The sequence below is a fragment of the Pararge aegeria genome, chromosome 6 (genome assembly GCF_905163445.1).
Source record: "Pararge aegeria chromosome 6, ilParAegt1.1, whole genome shotgun sequence".
In the NCBI taxonomy this organism is placed as follows: Eukaryota; Metazoa; Arthropoda; class Insecta; order Lepidoptera; family Nymphalidae; genus Pararge; species Pararge aegeria.
This window is the reverse complement of record NC_053185.1, coordinates 5,420,185-5,441,488: the sequence shown is the minus strand read 5'-3', so window position 1 is coordinate 5,441,488 and position 21,304 is coordinate 5,420,185. Positions and strand designations below refer to the sequence as shown.

General features: G+C 36.6%; 1 protein-coding gene across 1 annotated transcript in view; it reads left to right on the top strand.

The window, feature by feature from the left end:
* LOC120624667 (titin homolog) overlaps nt 1-21,304 on the top strand; it is a 144,092-nt gene that overhangs the window by 48,770 nt on the left and 74,018 nt on the right. The window lies entirely within an intron of this gene.

Here is a 21,304-nt window from a genome sequence, read left to right as displayed (position 1 = left end):
TATTAGTACTTTTTGAGTGAACAAAAAGCGTTAAACTCGCGCCATCGTCAACCGAACGCTTCCCATGGGCTTTATGTTGCGTATATACCTACAACGTGTAACAGAATTACGAAATACTGTTAGAGGGTGCATAAGTATATTTCATAAGGAAACACCCTGTAAAAATATTAAATCAAAAGAAGCATATTACAGATACAAACTAATTCAAAACTTATGACAACCCTATTGAAGATAAAATACCGACACGTGCATAGTAGCTATGCGAAGCGTGCCTAATAAGTGATGGGAGTCACTTGATTTTACTTTTGCATGTGATGTTCGGGCTGTATCAGATTTCTTTGAGTAAATTCTATGCAATGGTTTCATCAAAAACTACTGGCGTTTCGGTTTCACAGATAAGTCTCAGAGACAGTAATTACCTCGAAATCCTCGGAAGTATTATTTCAGTTTTCATTACACGTTGTATATGTAGATTTAGTGTAACTTCTATTGGCAAAGACTGCCCCGCATGGTTTTTTTACCCACAAAAATGTGTTTAGTCATTCATTATCATTATCATTATCAGTCTATTATTATCTCAAAACCGCTCATAAATGTGATAGCTATTATAGCTTTTCTCGCTGCTCCTCTGATAAAAGAGTGGCTTTTCTCGCTGCTCCAATGTGAGTACGCTTCGACATGGATGACGTCAGCACGTTACTGTGCTTGATATAATAATATGTAAAAAATGGTTCTACGAATGACATAGGAGAGAGATTATAAATTTAGGTAAAATGATTGCATCTTTTCATCATTTACCCCGCCCAATGCCACTTTAGTTTCGAGACTCGTTGAGCTAATGTCTGTAACTCTGGTTCTTCTAGTCATTGCGTCTCTCGGTTAACGGCTATTATCAATGTTAAGTGAATATGAATGGAAACGATATCCCTTCTACAAATGCTCTTAATAGCACGGATGTAAGGCAAAGGCCAAATAATTCGCCTTTGAAATCCAAAATCCTCGATCCACTTTTCTTAAAAGGAGCAAGTCACTGCTACTAATTGACACAACCGGCCTTTTTATTATTTTTTGAAACTAAATAACAAGAATGACAGCTCACCGCTGAGCATTGTGGTTTTAAGTCGGAGGTCCCGGATTCGTCCCAGGCAGAGAATTTGGTAATCATAATTTCAGAATTCGCTCTGACCTTGTGTGGTGAGAGGCTTCGGCCGTGGCATTGAGTTTATGGGTTAATATAACTGCCATACTCCATAACAAGTTAATCCGTTACCATCCTGGACAGACAACGGCTAACTTGTGAAATAAAAAAAAACCCTTTCCGTCGATCCTCTTTAAAAGATTTTTTCGTATAAATTTGGACAAAAGCAAACTTATTTTCCGATAAGCCTTTGTCTCTGCCATGCCCCGCTGTCCGCACTACTCAAACGCAGTGACATGTCGACATATGAATCGGCTCTCATGACTAGCCGGGGTAATTTCTAGCTCAAATTACACCGAGTGATGTCCCCTAAGAGAAACTAATAGTTTATTCGCCTCCATTATATATTTAATGAAAATATCGCGTTACTCATATTTACTTTAATCTCTACAGTGTTACGTATAAATAATCAGTAAACGGTTATTCAACTCTGTATTTAGTTTTAATGAGATGGAACTTTCGTTTCGTGATGTGAGTGTAGGATTATTCTATGAGAAAATGTATAGTGATAGTAGCTAATAAGAAAGGTTAAATACCTAAGGGACTTTTCGGAAACTTTTTTTTCGTCATTTGGTACCTTAATTTGTGTGCAAGGCAGTTCTTAAATTTTGGCTCCCCTGACTAATTTCTATAAACTATTCTGTTAACTGTTATTAAGTCTTGAGTGGAAGTTTTCCTTTATTGGTATGGCATTGATATGGCGCCGCTCAGTTCACAGTTCAGTTCCACGTATCTCATTCGCTTTACTCCACCTCTTAGCAGTTATGTTTAGTGTAAAAAGTCACATAGTTGCGTGGCTTAACTTCGGATCGTCATACAGTTATCAGGACGGGGAGGATAGGAGAAGAATGGCATAGCGCATAAGGCGTTATGTGCTGGTTAAAGGCGCCTGTTTAAGTGTGTTTTAATACAAAAATCTAATACTACCGCGGCTCCCCGTACAACGGTAACCCCCGTACAACGTTAACCCAGTTACTTCTTAGCAGCGTTCGTGCCACAGAAGAATGAGACATCACTTCTCTCCGCTATAAAGCGGAGAAGAAAACTTGGGATTACTAAATCCTATTGGTTATTTACGGAACTTTTATCCTCCAATAATCACTCGTTAAAGCCTTCCATAGCTGCTACCTCCTGCTTAGTGCGAGAAGATTACTTTACAAGAAACTCACTGGGTAGCCACCCAGGTGTAAGTTTTCATGTATAGTAACGTTTCTTATTTATATTCCACTACAAGTTAGCCCTTGACTACCATCTCACCTGGTAGTAACTGATACTGCAGTCTAAGATGCTAACGGGCTAACCTGGTCGGCTACCAAGCTACCATAGTAGCTTGGTAGCCGTACCCCTCATCGGTTTTCCACGCGACTACGCACCGGAGCACTAAATCGCTTAGCGGCACTTCTTTGTCGTTAGGTTGGTATTTAGCCACGGCAAAAGCCTCCCACCAGACGAGAACAGAAAATATTCAGAAATTATATATTCTCAAATTAGTCCTGTCGGGAATCGAACCTGGGACCTCCTACTTAGATTCACAGCGCTCACAGTTGCACACCAGGGAGGTCGTAAAAAGAGTAACTTCTTAAAGTAAATTTTTAATCTATATACCTAATAAACACTATGCCAGATCTATTGCAAAGTTAACTTGAAAGATGGGTTACTCTAAAGTTGAATTTTATGAATTGTCTATTAATACTAGGTGAAATGGTGATTGTTGTATCTTAACGTTGGTAAATAAAAGATTGGCGGAATAGCGATGTAGCGGTAAAAGCTTAAAGGCGGCGGTACGAGTCAAGGTTAACTCGTAGACGCGACTGCCACCCAATTCCAATAGAGGCGGTTTTTACGAGTACTTCCATCACTAAGGGAGTGCATCTGTCTTTGTGAGCACAATGCACTTTATAATGCTTTCTTACCTACCTTACCTATTATAAATGTGAAAGTATGTTTGTTTGTTTGTCCTTCCTAAAAGCCCTAACTAAGCAACCAATCACGTTGTTTTTGGTATTAAGTTGAAAATACGGAGAGTGACACGGGCTACATCTTATCGCACTTACTCATATTATAAATGTGAAAGGGTTTGTTTGTTTGTCCTTCACACCCTATTAAGCAACCAATCACGTTTGTTTTTTGGCATAGAATAAGTTGAAAAAGCGGAGAAAACATAGGCTTTTTTAATTAGGCATTTTATCCCAGAATTTAACGGTTCCCACGGGATTCGTAATAACCGTAATAAAGGGACGAAGAACGCAGGCGACCGCCAGAATCCTATAAAAAGAGAGAGATTCAGGCGCTGTTGCCGAAGTTGATACCGATGGCCTGGCAACATGAGAGTTTTGTATGAGATGACCGAGTAGCAACTACAACAGTACTACAGAATCAGGCCCCAGGCTGCGGTCAGGCGAGCCGCAACGTCGCGATATTGTTTCGTAATTGCGTCGGAAGTGGGGAAGTGGAGAAATTGGATACTTTGTTTTCACTTCGCCCCGGCCCCCGGCCGATCGCAGCCGGCTTCCCCGCGCCTTTATGAAGCCTTTCTAATTGTTAGCTTCGCCAACATGTAAACATTACATTGTCATGTTTGTTTACCACTGGTGCTCGTACGGAATCGATCAATCATTTAGTTTTAGGATCGGGAATGCTTTTACCACTTTCTATTTATTTTTTTTATTTATTTTTTCAAAAAATTCAATTAAAAACAAAAATTTAAAAAAAAAAAACGTCCCGAAAGGTCAATTTTTGAAAATATAAAAGCCATTTTTTGAAAGCTACATAACATTTTTGGGTTGGATAAAAAAATTTGATTTAATTTTAATCCCGATTTTGACGGGATTTTTATTGGCAGATAGCTGATGTAATAAGGAGTAACTTAGGCTCCGATTGTTTCACAATTATTTTTTTCATATTATCGTGAGATTAAAAAAATTAAGGACCCTACCTAAAGAGAACTTAAATGGGAAAGTTCAATTTAAAAATACACCCTATTTTTTTTACAATAACACACAACTAAAAACCTGATTTGAAAACAATAACAAACGCGGACGAAGTCGTGGGCAACAGCTCGTAAATAATAAGTGTAAAAGTCTTATGCTATTATAGTTATGCAACCATGCAAATACTATATTTCTTCTCATTGTGAATTGAATAAAACTACCTACATCATTGTTGAGTTGTTTTGAGATAAAATTATAAGTTATATTTTAGGTATATTACGCTTTATAAACCTTGGAAATAAAAGATCTCTGTCTACTGGTAAATATAATTACTTGGAAAACAATAAAATAGACCAAAATTGTTCTACTTCAAGGAATAATTAATTACGCCTCGTTTATAATCATTGTTCTTTGTTTGATAGCTTATAAGTCATTTCTGGAGATCGTATATATTGTGATGCATATTTTTATCCCAAACGCATATAATTTACCGTCTCAGTTGCGTCATTGGTCAATAAAATGGCCGAGGGCGAGTTAGACTCGCACACCAAGGGTTCTGTACCTTTGAAAGAAATGTTTAAATAGTTATTTGGTAAAATTATTAATATTAATACATAATGCATAATAATATTTAAAGAAAATGTGCTTGTCTGTATTATTTAATTATTAAAAACTTGCAGGTACTTAGGCATTAGGTATTCATAATAGCTAAGTTTAGTTGTTTGTAAAAGATTGCTGATTACTAAAAAATCCGTGCCATTTGGAGACACATTTTTGTTATTTCTGTACACATGACTCTGTATCCACCCATATGAATTTAGAATTGTTTGGCTTTTTTTGTATTAAGTTTTAAAACTACGCTGCTTAAATCAAAATAAAAACCCTATTTTGGTGTATCAAAACGGCCCTTCGATGATATCAAGTAAACTTGACCTAGTGACCCCATTTTTTATTTTAACCCGTTATTTCGTTTCCCCTTACAATAAAGTTGACAAGAATTATTATCTGAAATAAAAAGTTATGATACAGAAACATGGACAAAGTAAGACCAGCCGGTTTCTTATAATTCTATTTCGATACGGAACCCTAAATTTTATAATCGGATTCCTTCGTACACTAGCTTCCTTCTAAGAAGTAGAAAAGCCATAGTAATTTCTTCAAAATAAACCAGCTATCTACTCGCAAACTCACATAAAACTCACATATCTTACATAAGTAGGAGTCGGAAGACACTATCTGTATTTTAATGTTAAATATAAACATTATCAGCCAAATATTGTCTTACAGCTGCGCACTGGTCTCGTTTGACATAGTAGAGCGAGTTTTTTTTGTAAAGCATAGACCCATCACACTGCCCCTATAGTTGGTTAAAGGACTTACACGATAGCGCCGATATCTAACCTTTGAGTTGTTATTCAGAATTCCCTCATTCCTAACAATAACCGGGAATCGAAGCTAGGACTCATCATCGGCATTCGAACATGCTAACCTATAGACCAACGAGATCAGAATGAGATCAATATTTACATTTATAATTAAAACGAGGACACCTTTGCTCTTCCATAAAGTGGACACAGGACAGCTTTATTGGATTATGAGTTTTAGCAGTTTAAACAGCTCGGGAGTGGATAATTGAACTGGGGAGGTCGCGTGTCGCTTATTCGCCCGGAGGCAGTCCGGATTATTACCCTACATCGCCCAAATATTTCGGATTTCACCTTTATTTTTTGGTGCATAAAACCCAAAATGTCATGATACGAATTTAAAGACTAATATACTGTACGTATTGTTTTATTTGCCAGGCATCAGCGTTGTGACGATTTTCCCCTGACAACACAATGCGTACCTTCTTGTTTTACTTTTTCCCATACAATTTTGATACCTTAATAATTTTTTCGCTTAATAACTTGTATCCCCTATGAAAAATCTTAAAAGGTAGTCCTTAGAAACAGCTGTTATTGGTTATTTGTTTTAAACTATAATAATATAATAATATCGTTTATTTCTTTCATCAAAATTGCACATATAATGAGTTGACGAACTGGCTACCCTAGCTAGATTTTATCTGTGTTAAGGATAACCAGCCCTCGCCCCCGGAACATACATAGACAGATTTAAATTAAGACATTACTATTAAACTATTAATTACACTGTATAAATTCTCAAACATACGACTTTCATTCATTCTTTTAACCTCAAATCAACCCTTTTGGGGTGGATATTATTAAAAGTCTAAGATTTGCCCCAAAATGCATTACATCTTAAAACAAAACTACAATACACAATACCTTCAACGTTGGAAAACTTAGGGTTTTATTTTTCACCTTCTCCTATTAAACGTCATATAATATAGTAACGTCATGAGTAATTTAACGTGTCAGTCATGGCCAAAAAATAAATAAATAGAGAGTACCAAAATAAAACACTAAAAACCGGCCAAGTGCGATTCGGAATCGCGCACGAAGGTAATCGTAGCATTGACATAAAAACTGAATAAGAATCGCGCCTGTTGTACATAGGAGCCTCCTTAATTTATTTGTCTCAGCGTCAACAGAAATACATCTGTCAAAAATTTTAAATGCCTAACTATCACGGTTCATGATATACAGCCTAGTGACACACGGACGGGCAGCGGAGTCTTAGAATTCATCTACGACAGATGAATATTTTCCTTAATTATAATATCTTTATTACCTTGTATTAATGTATGCGTGTTGTATTTTCCGTTAATTACATTTAAAAGTAAACCAAACATTATTTCAATGCATGATATAACTTCCATGATGAGTCAATCAGAAGAATTAAACTTTATACTCAACTTAATAAAAGACAAATTGTTTATTTTGCTCCCTTAACGTTTTATAAATAGACGTGTCATACGCTAACATAACTGAACTGCAAAACAGCAATGGCACGCGCTCGCTATGACGCTTGCCAGTAATGTTTTTTCTCTTTTACTCGTACACAGAGCGTAATTAAACATCTCAGTTACACGTCTTATTGATAGCACTCGAATTATATAAAACCAAATAACGTCGTAATATAACTATATAAACCAGTGCTCGTAAATCAGTCAATATACCTGTTTTACAAATAATATAACTATACTTTCGTTTGTAAACTAACCGGTTCGCTTTAACCGGCTTGGAAACAGTCAGGGAACAAATACATTAAAAGGTCAATAAGTGGTTATCTTGTTGGAGTGTTTACTGGGTTCACTGACCGTTCGTGTTCGGTTTGATATAGAAAAGAGCAGTTTGATATAGCGATCCCAAATAAATTTGTTTTATACAAAATGTAAATATCGAAATAAATATCAGTTATTTCAAACCAAACCCTAATAAAAACAGTGCTAAGCAGCTGGCAGGGCCATATTGCTGCGGATAAGTGAATGTTAGGTAATTAACCCTTACGTATTGGCTTGTTATTATAATCGTTCATTTGTAGCGCGGGCAATGCATCTAAACTTCGTCTTAGTTTGTTTCATAAAAAAATTTACGAAGACAATTTTTCGTTCTTGAACTCTGCCGTTAGCTCCAGGGCAAACAGGCTAATAAAGACAGACATTTCTAACATGACTAATCGAGCTTGTGTTGAAGCGTTTTCGCAAACTTAAAGAGGTTTAATGTTTAGTTGTTATAGAAGGATAGAGATCAAATTATTCTTATAGTTATATACACATACAAAGCAACTTAAAATCCTTAAAGAAAGGATCGCTTCAATCTGCCTTTCTGTCCATATATCATTGCGTATTTTCCGCTAGGTTAAGTAACAAAAAAATATTAGGTTGGAGTGTCTATCAAGAAATATGCTAGAAAAATTTACGTTGTTGACCCCCGTGCCTCGCTGAGCATGTAAAGCGGTACGACCCCGTTGGTATCACTATCATGTGATAATAATCGTAACCCACGTGTTAGCAAGGTGTGTCTAAGTAATTTTCTCCTACAGAATGAGATCCGGACTCAGCTGTGGGAGATTACAAGGTTTGTGTCAAGACACCTATATAAGTGCCTTAGATAATCTACACCGAGTGATGTCCAAACTACCACTCCTGTACACCTAGCTACAGATTGAACCGATATCATTGTGTCCATTGATCGTGGTGTACTCGATAAGGCTCCCGTCCGCGTCGCCCTAACTACGATTTAGATGGCGTCCTATCTGACTATACGACGTACTAACGCTCTTCCGTAACTGTTGGTTTATGGTCGTATTGTGTTATAAAATGTACGAGTGTGTTCCTTCTTGCCTATTGCGATAATTTAAGTATCACTCCTAAGGATCGATTGCAATTTATAATTCAAGATTAAAACTCGTCCTGGCTCTTACTATCGTTGCAGCAAATACTCGCACGTTCATCCGAATTCCTGATAAGTAAAATGTATCCGGAAGGGGATTTTTTTTAGAAACTTTCATCCACTATCCTGAACTTTTGTTTCCCATGAAATGGTTAACCTTATAGTACATTTTTATGATTATAACTTTGAAAAACCACATGCAATGTTCACATCAATTGTATATTTAATTGCAATGCATATTGTACCTACTTTAATTATCATATAGGAACACAGATAAGAGACGTGAATATGCAAATATTGTAGGCTGTCCAAACATGAATTACATGAATTTCATGAATTGTGTGAGGCCAGGCCACAGTGCACTGGCCCCATTAAATTACAATGAAACGCTTGTCGTACTGCCGTCTGCGGATGAGCGGGGCACGTAAATTATAAAATGTTCCAAGTGCTCTCCAAGTGTCTACGAGTCTACGTAGTGCTTATGAATTCTATAAAGGGTAAAAAGGGTAAAAGGCTTTGTTTTTCCCATCATTTCCCGCTATTACATTCATCTTCATGCGAAATTGCTGATGCATTTAACAAGCGAATACGTAAATGAGAATGTAAGGTCTGTGATAGAATTCACAGAGTTTCGGCCATTTAAAGTATTGAGATCTAAATTATGTCTTGACCTTTTGCTAGGACATATACAACGGTAATAGTCTCGTTAGCCGGTTAAGACCAGCGGCGTGCAAAGAAGGTATTCACAGGGTACGCAGATGATATAAAATGAAGAAAATCTACAGTACGAGTTATAAAATGCCTATGCTTAAGTTTTTAATAAAAAGTACTGGATATTTTCTTCATTTTCTATAATTTTGCACTTTACTTTGAAGTACGAATCGTAAGTTATTCTTTAACTTAAGAGTCCTTTTCCAATCGTCTGTATCCATGACCATCTCTTTTACATCTTTATAAGTCTCCACCCTCCACCTTTGCCATCCAATCACTTTTCCATCTAATTTTCCCTCTATTATATTCGTGATAAATTCATCATGTCTTAGGTGGCCAATAATTTTCCTTATTCTGATTTCTATAGTTCTAATTATATTCCTCTTTGTACCGAATCTAGTAAGCATTTGTAGTTTTAATACCCCAATAAAAATTGCATTTTCTCCCCCTTTATTTCCCATTCATAATATTGTTAATACCACATTCCATTTAGACTAATTGATTTAGATATCTTATTTGATCAGAGAGCTTAATAGTTCATCGTATTTTGATCCCTCTCGCCCTTGCAAACGTAATAGGTACCAACCAGTAAAAGCTAAGATCAAAATTGTAATTAATTCCAAACGAGACTTATTTTTGTTCTTTATTAGACCACAACTGTTGAAAAGTGGCTATGCAGTATGCACTAAGTATACAGTTTAACATGGAAGCGTGCTGGAAGGTTAATTGCGGTTGCTTGATTGTGCTGGTATTATCTATTTTGTAGCCTTAATACCTGAATGGGCGCCCTTTCAAGATTGTAATTGTGGTAAGATATAAATTTAACTGCTTTGTTTTAAAATGAGATTTGGTGAGATTTTGCTGAAACCGTTCCCCATTACTAGAATTGATGGGCGTACCATAACCGCTTTCTATGCAACATCGTACCTGTACTCTTATGCCCATTTGTTTTAATTTAATCTATCCATATTCTGTTGTACATTGATAAGTTGTTGTTGTTTGTAACTACAACAACTTATCAATGCATGTCTATCTTCTATTTTCTATATTTCATTAATCTATAGATTTATTACTTAACAACGTTGTTATTGTCAAAAAATATCCATAATTTTTTTAACACATAAATTTTCTAAGTAACGTATCAACATCGACAGATTGAATGTAGAAAACGGACGTTAATCACTGAGTTGTACCGCATATCGGTAGGGGCTCTGAATAGAATAATAAAAAAAAAATAGAAATTGTTAATTCCCGGATTGACCCATAACCATCGTTTTTTTTTATTAGTGATCGAAGCCCATGAAGCTGTTCTAGCTAGAATTTTCGAAATGCGGAATCAAATTGATGTTTCAAAAATTTCATTTGGTTTCCGTTGACAGTTGAGTGTTGACAGTCTATTTGGCAGCGCGTCTACAACAACGTGGACTTCGGCCTTGACACTGTTCATTACTACGGCCGATATATCTGCCGTCTTACATACAATTCTTATCGTCGAGTGCAAGGCCGTAACTCTGTGGCATAGCGGAACCCTGCATTGAATGATTGTATTGTATTATGCCAATAAAAGATGTACCATAAAAAAAGAGACATCATATACAACAACAACTTAAAAACAAATCTGTTGCACCTTAGGTGGCCTATAAGCGTAGGAAATGCATTTAAATTTTATACTTAGAAAAAGGCCTAGGCGTTGGATTGCACCAAGTGTGGATTTATATATATTTATACTTATTTATCTGGTGGATTTATCCTTTATTTATCTAGGTGATTTTTTTATTTAATACGGGATGCTTTCAAATGCTTAATTCCGATGAAAATGTTGTTTATTACTTCGTTTTAGGAGTTTTTTTTAACGAATGTAAATATTATTGTGAACTAATAAAACAAATTTTTATTTAACCTATCTATATTGCAAAGGTGCTCTGAAAATACATTCATCTTTTTTAAAAAGCCGAATTTTTAGTTAAAGGGCGATATAATTGTAAATAAACTGGAAGAAATTATTGGATGACTTTACACCTTTAGGTGAATTTCGTCATGATCATCAATTCAGGAGATGAACGTCTACAACTTAAAGGTGGAATTTTTTATCATCATCAATTCGACCGATGTATGTCAACAACTTATAGGTGGATTTCGTCATCATCATCAATACAAATGATGCCCGTCCACTACTGCACATAAGTATTTTGTAAGGATTGCCACATTCCATGCTCTTGAGCCGCATGTGATCAGCGACTAGATTTGAGATTCGATTGATATTGCTTATGAAGGGTCAACAAAAACCACGCTGCGTTTCCAACTGAGGGGTTGCCAAGGCGAATTTCAATTGCAAACAACGGTTGTGTCACCGTTATTTACCGACTAATGATAACATTCAGTTCTTTAATCCTTTTCTTGTGAAATGATTACGAAATTGGAACAATTTTCTTTTTTTTAAGTTGATTTGTTGCTTGACTAAATACGTGACTAATTTCCTTGTTCGTGTAATTTACCTATTCTCCGTTAAATAAGCTAATTGTTAACTATTAGTTCGAATAACCATTCAAATTAAATGGAATTGGCGTACCTTCTTCGGCTGAGACGTACTCTCCGTACTGTAGTAGACGCGCGAAACTAAATTCAGCAATGCTGTTTTTTTCCTATTCTTCCCTGTAGATAAGAAAATTACTACTAAATTTTACCTTTCATCTTATTAGTTTGATTATTAACTTCGCGCAAAAGTTAGTTTAGCTTTCCAATTTTTATTACTTACGATTAATCCCGTCACCTAGGGGAAATGCCAAGTAGAAAACGGTTGAGAGGTTATTTGCTGTTACATACAATACAATGCCACGTTCTATAAAAAGTTTGCCTTGATTGCGATCTTACCCCGTGTGAGGAATCAGTCAGTGTAAGGGCTTATAGTTAATTAATCCCACACCCCAAACCACTTGGCTTTCCGGCTTTGCTAGAAAGATCGCAAGTAGCCGCGGCCTTAGTCTCCCATAAGGCCGAAGCCTCAAATAAAACCTGGGACCTCCCACTTATAAGGCGCATAGAACACTGCTGCGTGAGCGAGATCGTCTGCGATGAGATGAGATCGCAGCCATACACTATCTTGTCAACGAATAATAAACGTACTTATTAACTTAGAACATTTTAAATTATTACATTATAACGGTTTTTTTATTAACTACTTAGTCGAGCAAAGATTATAAATTATCGTAAAATTACTTCGATTGATAAAGTGTTCGACATTACCTTTAAGTAGGTACCTATTAGAAGTTATTTGTACTGTTTAGTGTACAAAGGCCCTTGTTGTGCAATTACGAGTTAAATACTGGAAAACTACTATAGTTGTTGCGTAAATTGCCTGACATTCTTTAAAATACTCGAAAGTGGCACCTAAAACAATGACTGTTGATTAATAGAAGTGTTCTACGATCTACTTACTCAACTAACCGTGGTCTATGGCTGACTCATTAGCATCTCTGCTCAGGAGATTGTGTGGCCCTTTTCTCTTTCTTGAAATTAGACGGTACTCGTGCAATGGCCAAGATATGTATCTACGATAATACAAAGATATGAATAAACTGACTTAGAGATTATTGTGTCCGGAATAATATAACGAGAGTGAAATTTTGATATTTTAATTCTTATCATACATTAACCGCACGGGTTTGTTTCTGAATTCGGTAATCAATTTCGGAAATGAATATACAATAAAACGTAAAACCGGCTGAAAAAATAACAGTTTTTTAGTTACTTACAAAAAACTACTGTCACTTCTGCGTTATTGGATGTCAAGACTTCAGAATTTATTCGCATTTCGGACAGCCAGGCATTTTTTGGATCGGTAAAACATGAGCAAGCAAATATGTCCAAATAACTGTGTATATAGAATATAATAACTGTGTAATAAATGTGTAATATGTCTTTATTCAGTTGTCACTAGGGGAGCCCTAGTGACAACTGAATAAAGAGTGCTCAGTGTTTTCAAGGAAATTGGACAAATATCTAACACTCTATAAGCACCCTTTACCATATTAAGCCATCTCAGCTACGGCTCCCGGTACTAGCCGATATTTACCTGATAAGAGATGGTGTTAAAGGGCAAGACACAGCAAGTGCGTGTGTATGCGTGCAGCACGTGGCACGCAACTCTTAACACTGTAGTCTGGAGTACCTTTAGATGAACGTTGTGTTCCAATAAACATCCGTCACCAATCCTAGTGCTGCTAGCAAAGGCAGGAGACAAAAATTATATCCCCCGATTATGTCCCCTGACAAGGGATATAATTAACGTGTCCACCTGCTAAAGCACTCGAACTTGGAATTGGAGAAGTTTACCCCCGTTTTTTATTACACAAATATTATTTAGATATTATTTCCACTTGTACGCCAATGCTCTGAGAGTTTATAAAGCTGTGGGAGAAGAAACATTTTTATCCTTTCCCCGGGGAGATAATTGTCTCCTGCCCATGCTAGCCGTGCAGGGATCCTTCGTCAAGGTAAGGCTTGCATTTTTATTAGAACTAGTGGTTTTTGTGACAGAGCTTGTACGGAGCAGAGTACTACCGCCTTATGACATTCTGCCGCTAAGCAGTATTGCTGTGTTCTTGTCTGAAGGGCTCCGTTGTCGGTGTAATTGGGTGCGGGCACATGAGGTCTAGCACCTACACGGTAGATGGACACCGACGACACTTTAAAGGGGTGTTTCATGCATGCCCTGCGATGTGTTGCCCTGTTTATAGTCGATCATGAATTTCCACTTAACGACAGTTGGGCCATCACTTGCTCCGTGAAATATTACTATTAAAAGGTACTACCATAACCACGGCTGATATGAGTTCAGGAATTGAGTTGGAATGAGTTCAGGAACATATATGGTGGCAAGTATCTTTTTGATTGTATCGTTCCCGTGTGTGAACACACATCAATATTATGGACAATATTTACTGCATATTGACGATAATTACATTGCTTGTCTGCGGGGCGTACTAATGTTTAATACTTCTAGTATTAAACATTGACAATAATATTGAATGTGTGCGGGCAACCTTAAGAGAACCGTGGTTAAATAGCCTGCATGCGCTGCTTTTGTCTTATTTTTGTGTAAGTTTCAATTTTATTGTTCCGAAATATAAGGTTTTATTTTATCCCTTTTTACTGGCAAGAGACTCCGTTAGCTAAAAGTTATCTACCTTCTTTCTGTGCTCACACACATTCATGCTTTTATTTTAATTTAACTTCTGAACGTGAACCAGTTAGTTGAAACAGTTGAAAGTAAGCGGTTTTTCTGATTTATTTTCTATGAAAGTGTACGCAGTCTCGCTCCACATGACATGTCGGGCGTCCGCGGCTGGCCCGATGGTGTCTGTGCTAGATGAATTTACATATCACCGTTCATAGTGCTATACCACGTAATATAATTTTTTTCAAAGTAACAAATAAAATAAATAAATAAATATACTACGACAATCGCCATCCAGTCCCAAAGTAAGCGTAGCTTGTGTTATGGGTACTAAGATTACTGAATAATTTTAAGAATAATATACGGTTAAACACCCAGCCACTGAAAAACATTCAACAACACACACACATTTTCCAGTTGTGGGAATCGAACCCACGGCCTTGGACGAAAGCAGGGTCGCTGGCAACTGCGCCAATCGGCCGTCAACTAATAATTGACCGATCAAGCATATGCCCCACCTGATCGTAAGTAGAAAACATTCGCCTGTTAATAAAGCAAGTACATAAGTATATAGAATATAGTTTAGACCTAACATTAGGTTCTTATATTTATAGGCTTCAAGAAGGGCCTTTTAGGTTTTAGGTAGGTTCTTAGTTATAGCTGCCACTTTCTATCAAAACTAATGTATGCCAACATATAAAATGCATTTTGTTTGCAGGGGTTCTACTATCATAACTGCAAGCAATATTATTTCAATTTATTATTGACGTTTATGCTCTAGAATTATATATAATCCTTATTTAAAGGATGTCATATTAATTAATTCTGAAATTTAAAAAATCTATACTACTTTAAGCGATAATAGGTTAGTATGAACCTAATCTAAAATCTTCAGAGGAAAGATATGATAGTAAATAATATCTACAGAGAAGTGTAAGAAAAAAACAGCACTGCTGAATTCAATCTATCATCTTAAGGAGTTGGATTGATTGTTTTAATTATGGGTGGATCCTGGTCAAATATGCATGATGTCCAATATTAGGTATAAGTTTGACATCAAAATTCAAATTGGTCCATATAATAACAGCAAATGTGTCATCATCGTCTGATGCAAATTGTCAGACTTTTCCGCAATATAACAATAGCGCTCTCATAAATATTTAGCGGACGTTTCGTATGTGTTGTGCATCGACCGACGATTGACCTTCGTGGGTCCTTATATTGGGGGTTGTATTGGTGCGAGTCGTATCCGTCGAGGGTGAGAAGGGTCAGATAATTCTACTTCGATAGTGATAATTATCCATACTAATATTATAAATGCAAAAGTGTGTCTGTTTGTGTTGTCGCACTTCTGGTTGCCGCTGTTCCGAACGGAAACGGTGGCGCCACGTGCCAACTATAGCGAAGTTTTACGAATGCCACCGAAGCGCCATCATGAAAAACAAGGATTTGAGATCAGAGGGTCGTGAGGTTAAAGACTTTTTGCGGAACGGACGTCTGGCAGGCAAGAAATATGCTTGTCAGGCCAAAAAGAGTGACAGAGCAGAGTTATTGGACAAGCGAGTAATATGAGATATATACTTACGATATATACTTATATACTTACGATATATACTTACGATACTTTCCAAAGAATGTAAAGGTATTGTTCTAATGTAAGGTTTGGTGATAGTAAATGTAAAGGCTTATACGATGATAACCCATGTGTACTCTTTTATTTGTTTGTTACCTATGTCCAGCTCAACCACAATTTGGCACATATTCATCCTAGAGATGGATTTAATATACTTTCATACCCCGGAAATATAATAGACTAACGTACCTGCACGGCTAGCATGGGCAGGAGACAATTAACTCCTCGGAGAAAGGATAAAAAATTATCTTCTCCCACAGTTTTATAAACTCACAGAGCACTGGCGCACAAGTGGAAATAATATCCAAATAATAATAAATTTGTAATAATAAACGTCTCCCTTTAGCAGGTGGAATTATATCCCAGGGGATATAAACGGGGAATATAATTTAAGTCACCTGCCTGAGTTAGCCCTGCTAGTGGATTAAAAAGTATGTATGTATATTATGTAACGCTTCAAAATTAAACCACTAAAGGCAACATTTTGTATATATATGATTTTGTATGATGCAATCTGTATCAATATCACTTTCGTATTTATAATATAAGTATGAATTTGTATATCCATATTTTTATGGAAAAAAATTCTAAACATCGTCGTAGGGTGCGTTTCTATCAGAAACGTGCGATGTAAGTAGTGAGCGAGGTCAAAGCTAGGCTACAAAGCTATGTGACCGTTTCCACTAATGCTAGCTATGTTGCGCTTCCTATAGCGTCCCCTAGCGCACATACTGAGCTGCCATCTGCAACACGCATCTTTGTATACAAAAAATATAGCTTCGTTGAACACTCCAGTGTTAAGCTAAGCTATGAAAATAGCACATCTTATTAATGCATATTCTACATATCCATAGCTTATCACTGTTCTGGAAAATCAGCCTGCCGATTATGCATTATTAGTGATACAAACATCCAGTCGAAACATTTCACAAACTTTCACGGTACACCGAAGTCTCATGAGATTCTAATTTCGATATCGTAGCACGGAAAAATATTGCATTGTGTTGAAGATACGTTGTTAATAATTATGAGGGTACCTACCTATAAGTGATTTACATACAAATAAATGTAATAGTAAACGTCGGTTTGCAAGTAACAATCATAATAACAGCTTTGTACTAAATGCATATGTTATACACGGCACTTATTCCAAATATCAAGCATTTTTTTTCTATCTGTCTGATCTGGCTAATCTCCGGAACGTCTTGACCGTTTTTACGCAACTTGTACAAGTTTACACATTGAGCAACATGGGCGACGGGCTAAGGTAATACTGGGATAAGAAGTGTGCATGAAAGTTCTGTTTCCGAAGTTAGGGCATTAAAATCTGAATATTTTAACTAAAATAACACATTTTACAATAAAAATAAAAATAAAAATTGGAGTGTATGTAGGAATAAAAATCATAATCATCATCATATCAACCGATAGTCGTCCACTGCTGGACATAGGTATTTTTTAGGGAGTTCCAAATTCCACGGTTTTGTGCCGCTTGAATCCAGCGGCTACCTGCGACGCGCCAGATGTCGTCCGTCCACCTCGTCAGGAGCCGACCAACGCTGCGCTTACCAGTTCGGGGCTGCCATTCCAGCACCTTGAGACCCCAACGTCCATCCCTTCTCCAAAGTATGTGCCCCGCCCATTGCCACTTCAGCTTCGCGACTCGTTGAGCTATATCGGTAACTCTGGGCCATCGCCATTACATTAATATTTTACAAATTACGTTGTATACGATCGATATGCCCCTGAGAATTCTGTACTGTTAGTATAGGATTTACCTACACACGACAGTGTAGGTATAATCGTTTTTAAGTATAGAGTGTTTCGTTTCAGTTACGAGCGCTGGCTGTATAAGGCTAGGTGAATTAATTCTATCACCCGATTTTCGAATACGTTTCTACTATTGCTTGCGATAAAATGTCACACCAAGGGGAAACTTGAGACTATCGCAATCATTTTGGCTCAATTTACTAATATTTTTTTCTACGGGCGCTTTCATTTGACTTATTTTCATATTTTAGCCAGTCAATTTTATATATTTAGCCAGGCAGAAAGTATTGCGGTCGTAACATTGTCGCTGTCATTCTTATACAATAGAAAAGCTATTAATTTGGGTTCTTGTAACTCGTGAAGAAACATTTAATCGTATTTGGGTTGTTTTCCCCATGATATCTAAATCATGGGGCAAACGTCCCCCAGCTATATATATCATTGTGTGCTACGATATAAAAATACGTCTGATACGTAATAATTTTGCTCCGTTTCGGCGGAAAAACCCTCGTCCGATATATATTGAAATGTATGGTAGAAAAAACATATTTATTTAGTCAGCCCGCAAATTATTGTGCAAAACAATAGGCAGTAGTGATTATATTCAGTCGAGTGGTCTCACTGCGTGGCGGGAGGGTGCCTCGCTATAAAAATGTATAATACGCCGTGCGGGAGGCGCGCAGCCCTCCTTGCTTTGACATCATTACAATTATTGCTGTATTGCCCCACCCCTGTCTTCTCGCCACAAAATCGTGAACGTGTGTCTCTGAATGCGCCCGTATTTGTCTAAGGGCTCAATAGTTATCATCTAGTTCGGCTTTTGTATTGTACGAATGAGTTAATATAAACAGACTCATCACGTACCGTCACAAAAATGTATTCTTAGCTTATATTTAGCAATGTAGCCGAGAAAATATAGTTCTCGTCCGTTTCTATTTTTATCTATATTATCACATAATGCGTAACGAAAGTTAAAAATGTGCGTTACTGCAAAGGTTCTAACATTAGGACTACAAAGATACCTTGATATAGGTATCCTGCCTTTGCAGGAATATTTGGCTCTGAATATTCATCTTCCACTTATATTAGGCGTGAACTTCTTCTACTGATTTGCCCTTCTACATGCACATTTAAGTGTTCTAGTGATAGCAATACTGATTATTTATGTTATAAGTAAAAAAATTGGGTGGGATATACAACGTGTAAATGAAAACCGAAATAATACTTCAGAGGCTTTTATTAATTACTGTCTCTGAGACTTATTTGTGAAACCGATACGCTAATAGTTTTTGAGTAAACCATTGCCTAGCTTTTACTGAATTAAAACTAGATACTGCCCTAACGTCACATGCAAAAGTAAAATCAAGTAACTCCTGTCACTTATTAGGTACGCGTCGCGTAGCGTTGATACTATGCGCGTGTCGATCTTTTATCTTCAACAGGGTTGTCATAAGTAAACACTGTTAATGTTTTGAATAAGTTTGTATGGAAAGTATGCTTCTTTTGATTTCAAATTATTACAGGTTGATTCCTTATGAAATATACATATGCACCCTGCAACAGTATTTCGTAATTCCGTTACACGTTGTATATTTACATTTTCTCTAGAAGGAGAGTTAATTTTTACGGATATGCCAGTCCCATCATACCTTAAGTAACTTAGATAACAAAACGAAATAATTTAAATAATATGTACTTTAATATAAATGTAACGGTTACTTTTTAGTGTGATGTAAACGGCCATCTTATGGACAATTTCAAAACGGTCTCATTACGACCTTCTTTTTTGAGAGGACCGCTGACAATGACAATTTACGTCCTTTGTAACCCGCACCCAGCGTAGACGGTGATAAAGGACGCCCTAATCCTTCCATTTCGGTTCAGACGAGATTTTACGGAAATGAAATTTGTATTGTCCTCGATGCTGTAACACGTTCGTTGTTACCTGCAAGATATATTTTTTACTTGCATCATGTTTTATCGCATACCTGCTATTAAGTCTTATATAGCAGCAATTTGCATGTTAGTACGGTGTAAAAATTTATTAGCACAATAAAAAGTTTTAGACACGTAAGGATTTCGCAAATCCCAAGATGAAAGTTCTTATATGCTACAAAATTAACTGATTGTCTAATAATTATTGCATTAGACTCCTAGCATTCATCATCTGATTTTCGTATTTTCGTCATCGTACATGTTGTTAAAAGACTAAATGAGAGCTAACGGCACTGATGCAAAACCTGTGTATTTGAGCCAACAGTACATAAGTTTTAAATAAGCGAAGAGGATTATTTTTATCACAATAATCAAGTTCGGTTTTAGAGCCTAAATGAAATAGATCCACTTAAAGAGGAATAAGAGAGAGGAGGCTGTGGTTTTCATAATGAGAACCTTGTTTTAAAATAATGACAGTGTATAGTATATTTGAAAATTTAATGTACGTTCATAAAAACATTTATAAATTTAAGAAAAAATGTGACTGCAATAATTTAAACATTAGAAGTAAGAATAAACTTACAGTGCAATATACTAGGTTACATAAAATTCATAATTCGTTTAAAGGAAATTGCATACAATTCTACAATAAACTACCAATTGATATCTTGGAGATATCTCTTAAAAAGTTCAAAGTTTGTATTAAACGTAAGCTTATAGAAAAGTTCTATTATAGTATAAAGGACTACGTAAACGATAAAAAAACTTGGGTGTAAATTATTGCTCTAACAAGGTTGCTCTTCTTATAATTTAAAATGACATTGTGAGATGGTGATAACAAAAAAAAAACACCCGGCTAAGTTTGTTGTGGGCTTCTTCTTAGACCAGGACGCGTTTGGAACCCTCGTAGCTTTAGTTTTAAGTTTACGAATGTGGTTATCGCCATCATCTCACTACCGTGTGGTTCTTATGTACGCATCAAAAGTGCCACCTGTGGGCCTACTTGAATAAAGATATTTTTTACTTTGACTTTGAAACCTAATAAGGTTAAACCCCATTAATGGTTTTCATTTATTGAAAAGGAATGCAATCACCGGTAAATGTATAAAATCTTTGTGGTCATGATCTATGTGTCAAGGAGTGTTAGCGATTTTGGATGAAATGTAGCCATCCGAATTGTCTGGCGTCTCCTTATCAACATTATAAATCCAGTACCGGCCTACTACAGGGGACGGGTCTCTTCGCAGGTTTAGGCCGTAGTTCACCATGCTGGCCAAGCTTCACTCGCATTTTAGAACATTATGGTAAACTCCGTGGCACGCAAGTTTACTGACGATGTTTTCCTTTACAAAAGTTACGAGGCGCGTGCCGGGGATCAAACACGGGCCCTCCCAAAGGAATGCCGAAGTTCTAACCGCTAGGCCATTACCTCTGCCATTTACTTTCGTCATCCATGTCTCCTAATAAGCAATTATAATAAATCCTTAAAGTACGAATATTGGTGTTGTAATAGCGATTCGAGGTAAAAATCGTGGCTCCCAATTTTTTTTGTTGGATGATGACAAGAATCATTAGTTGTACACATTACCCGGATCCAAAATATAGATGAAACATACTTTTTGTATGTAACAAGACGTATATTGTAGGCGTCCC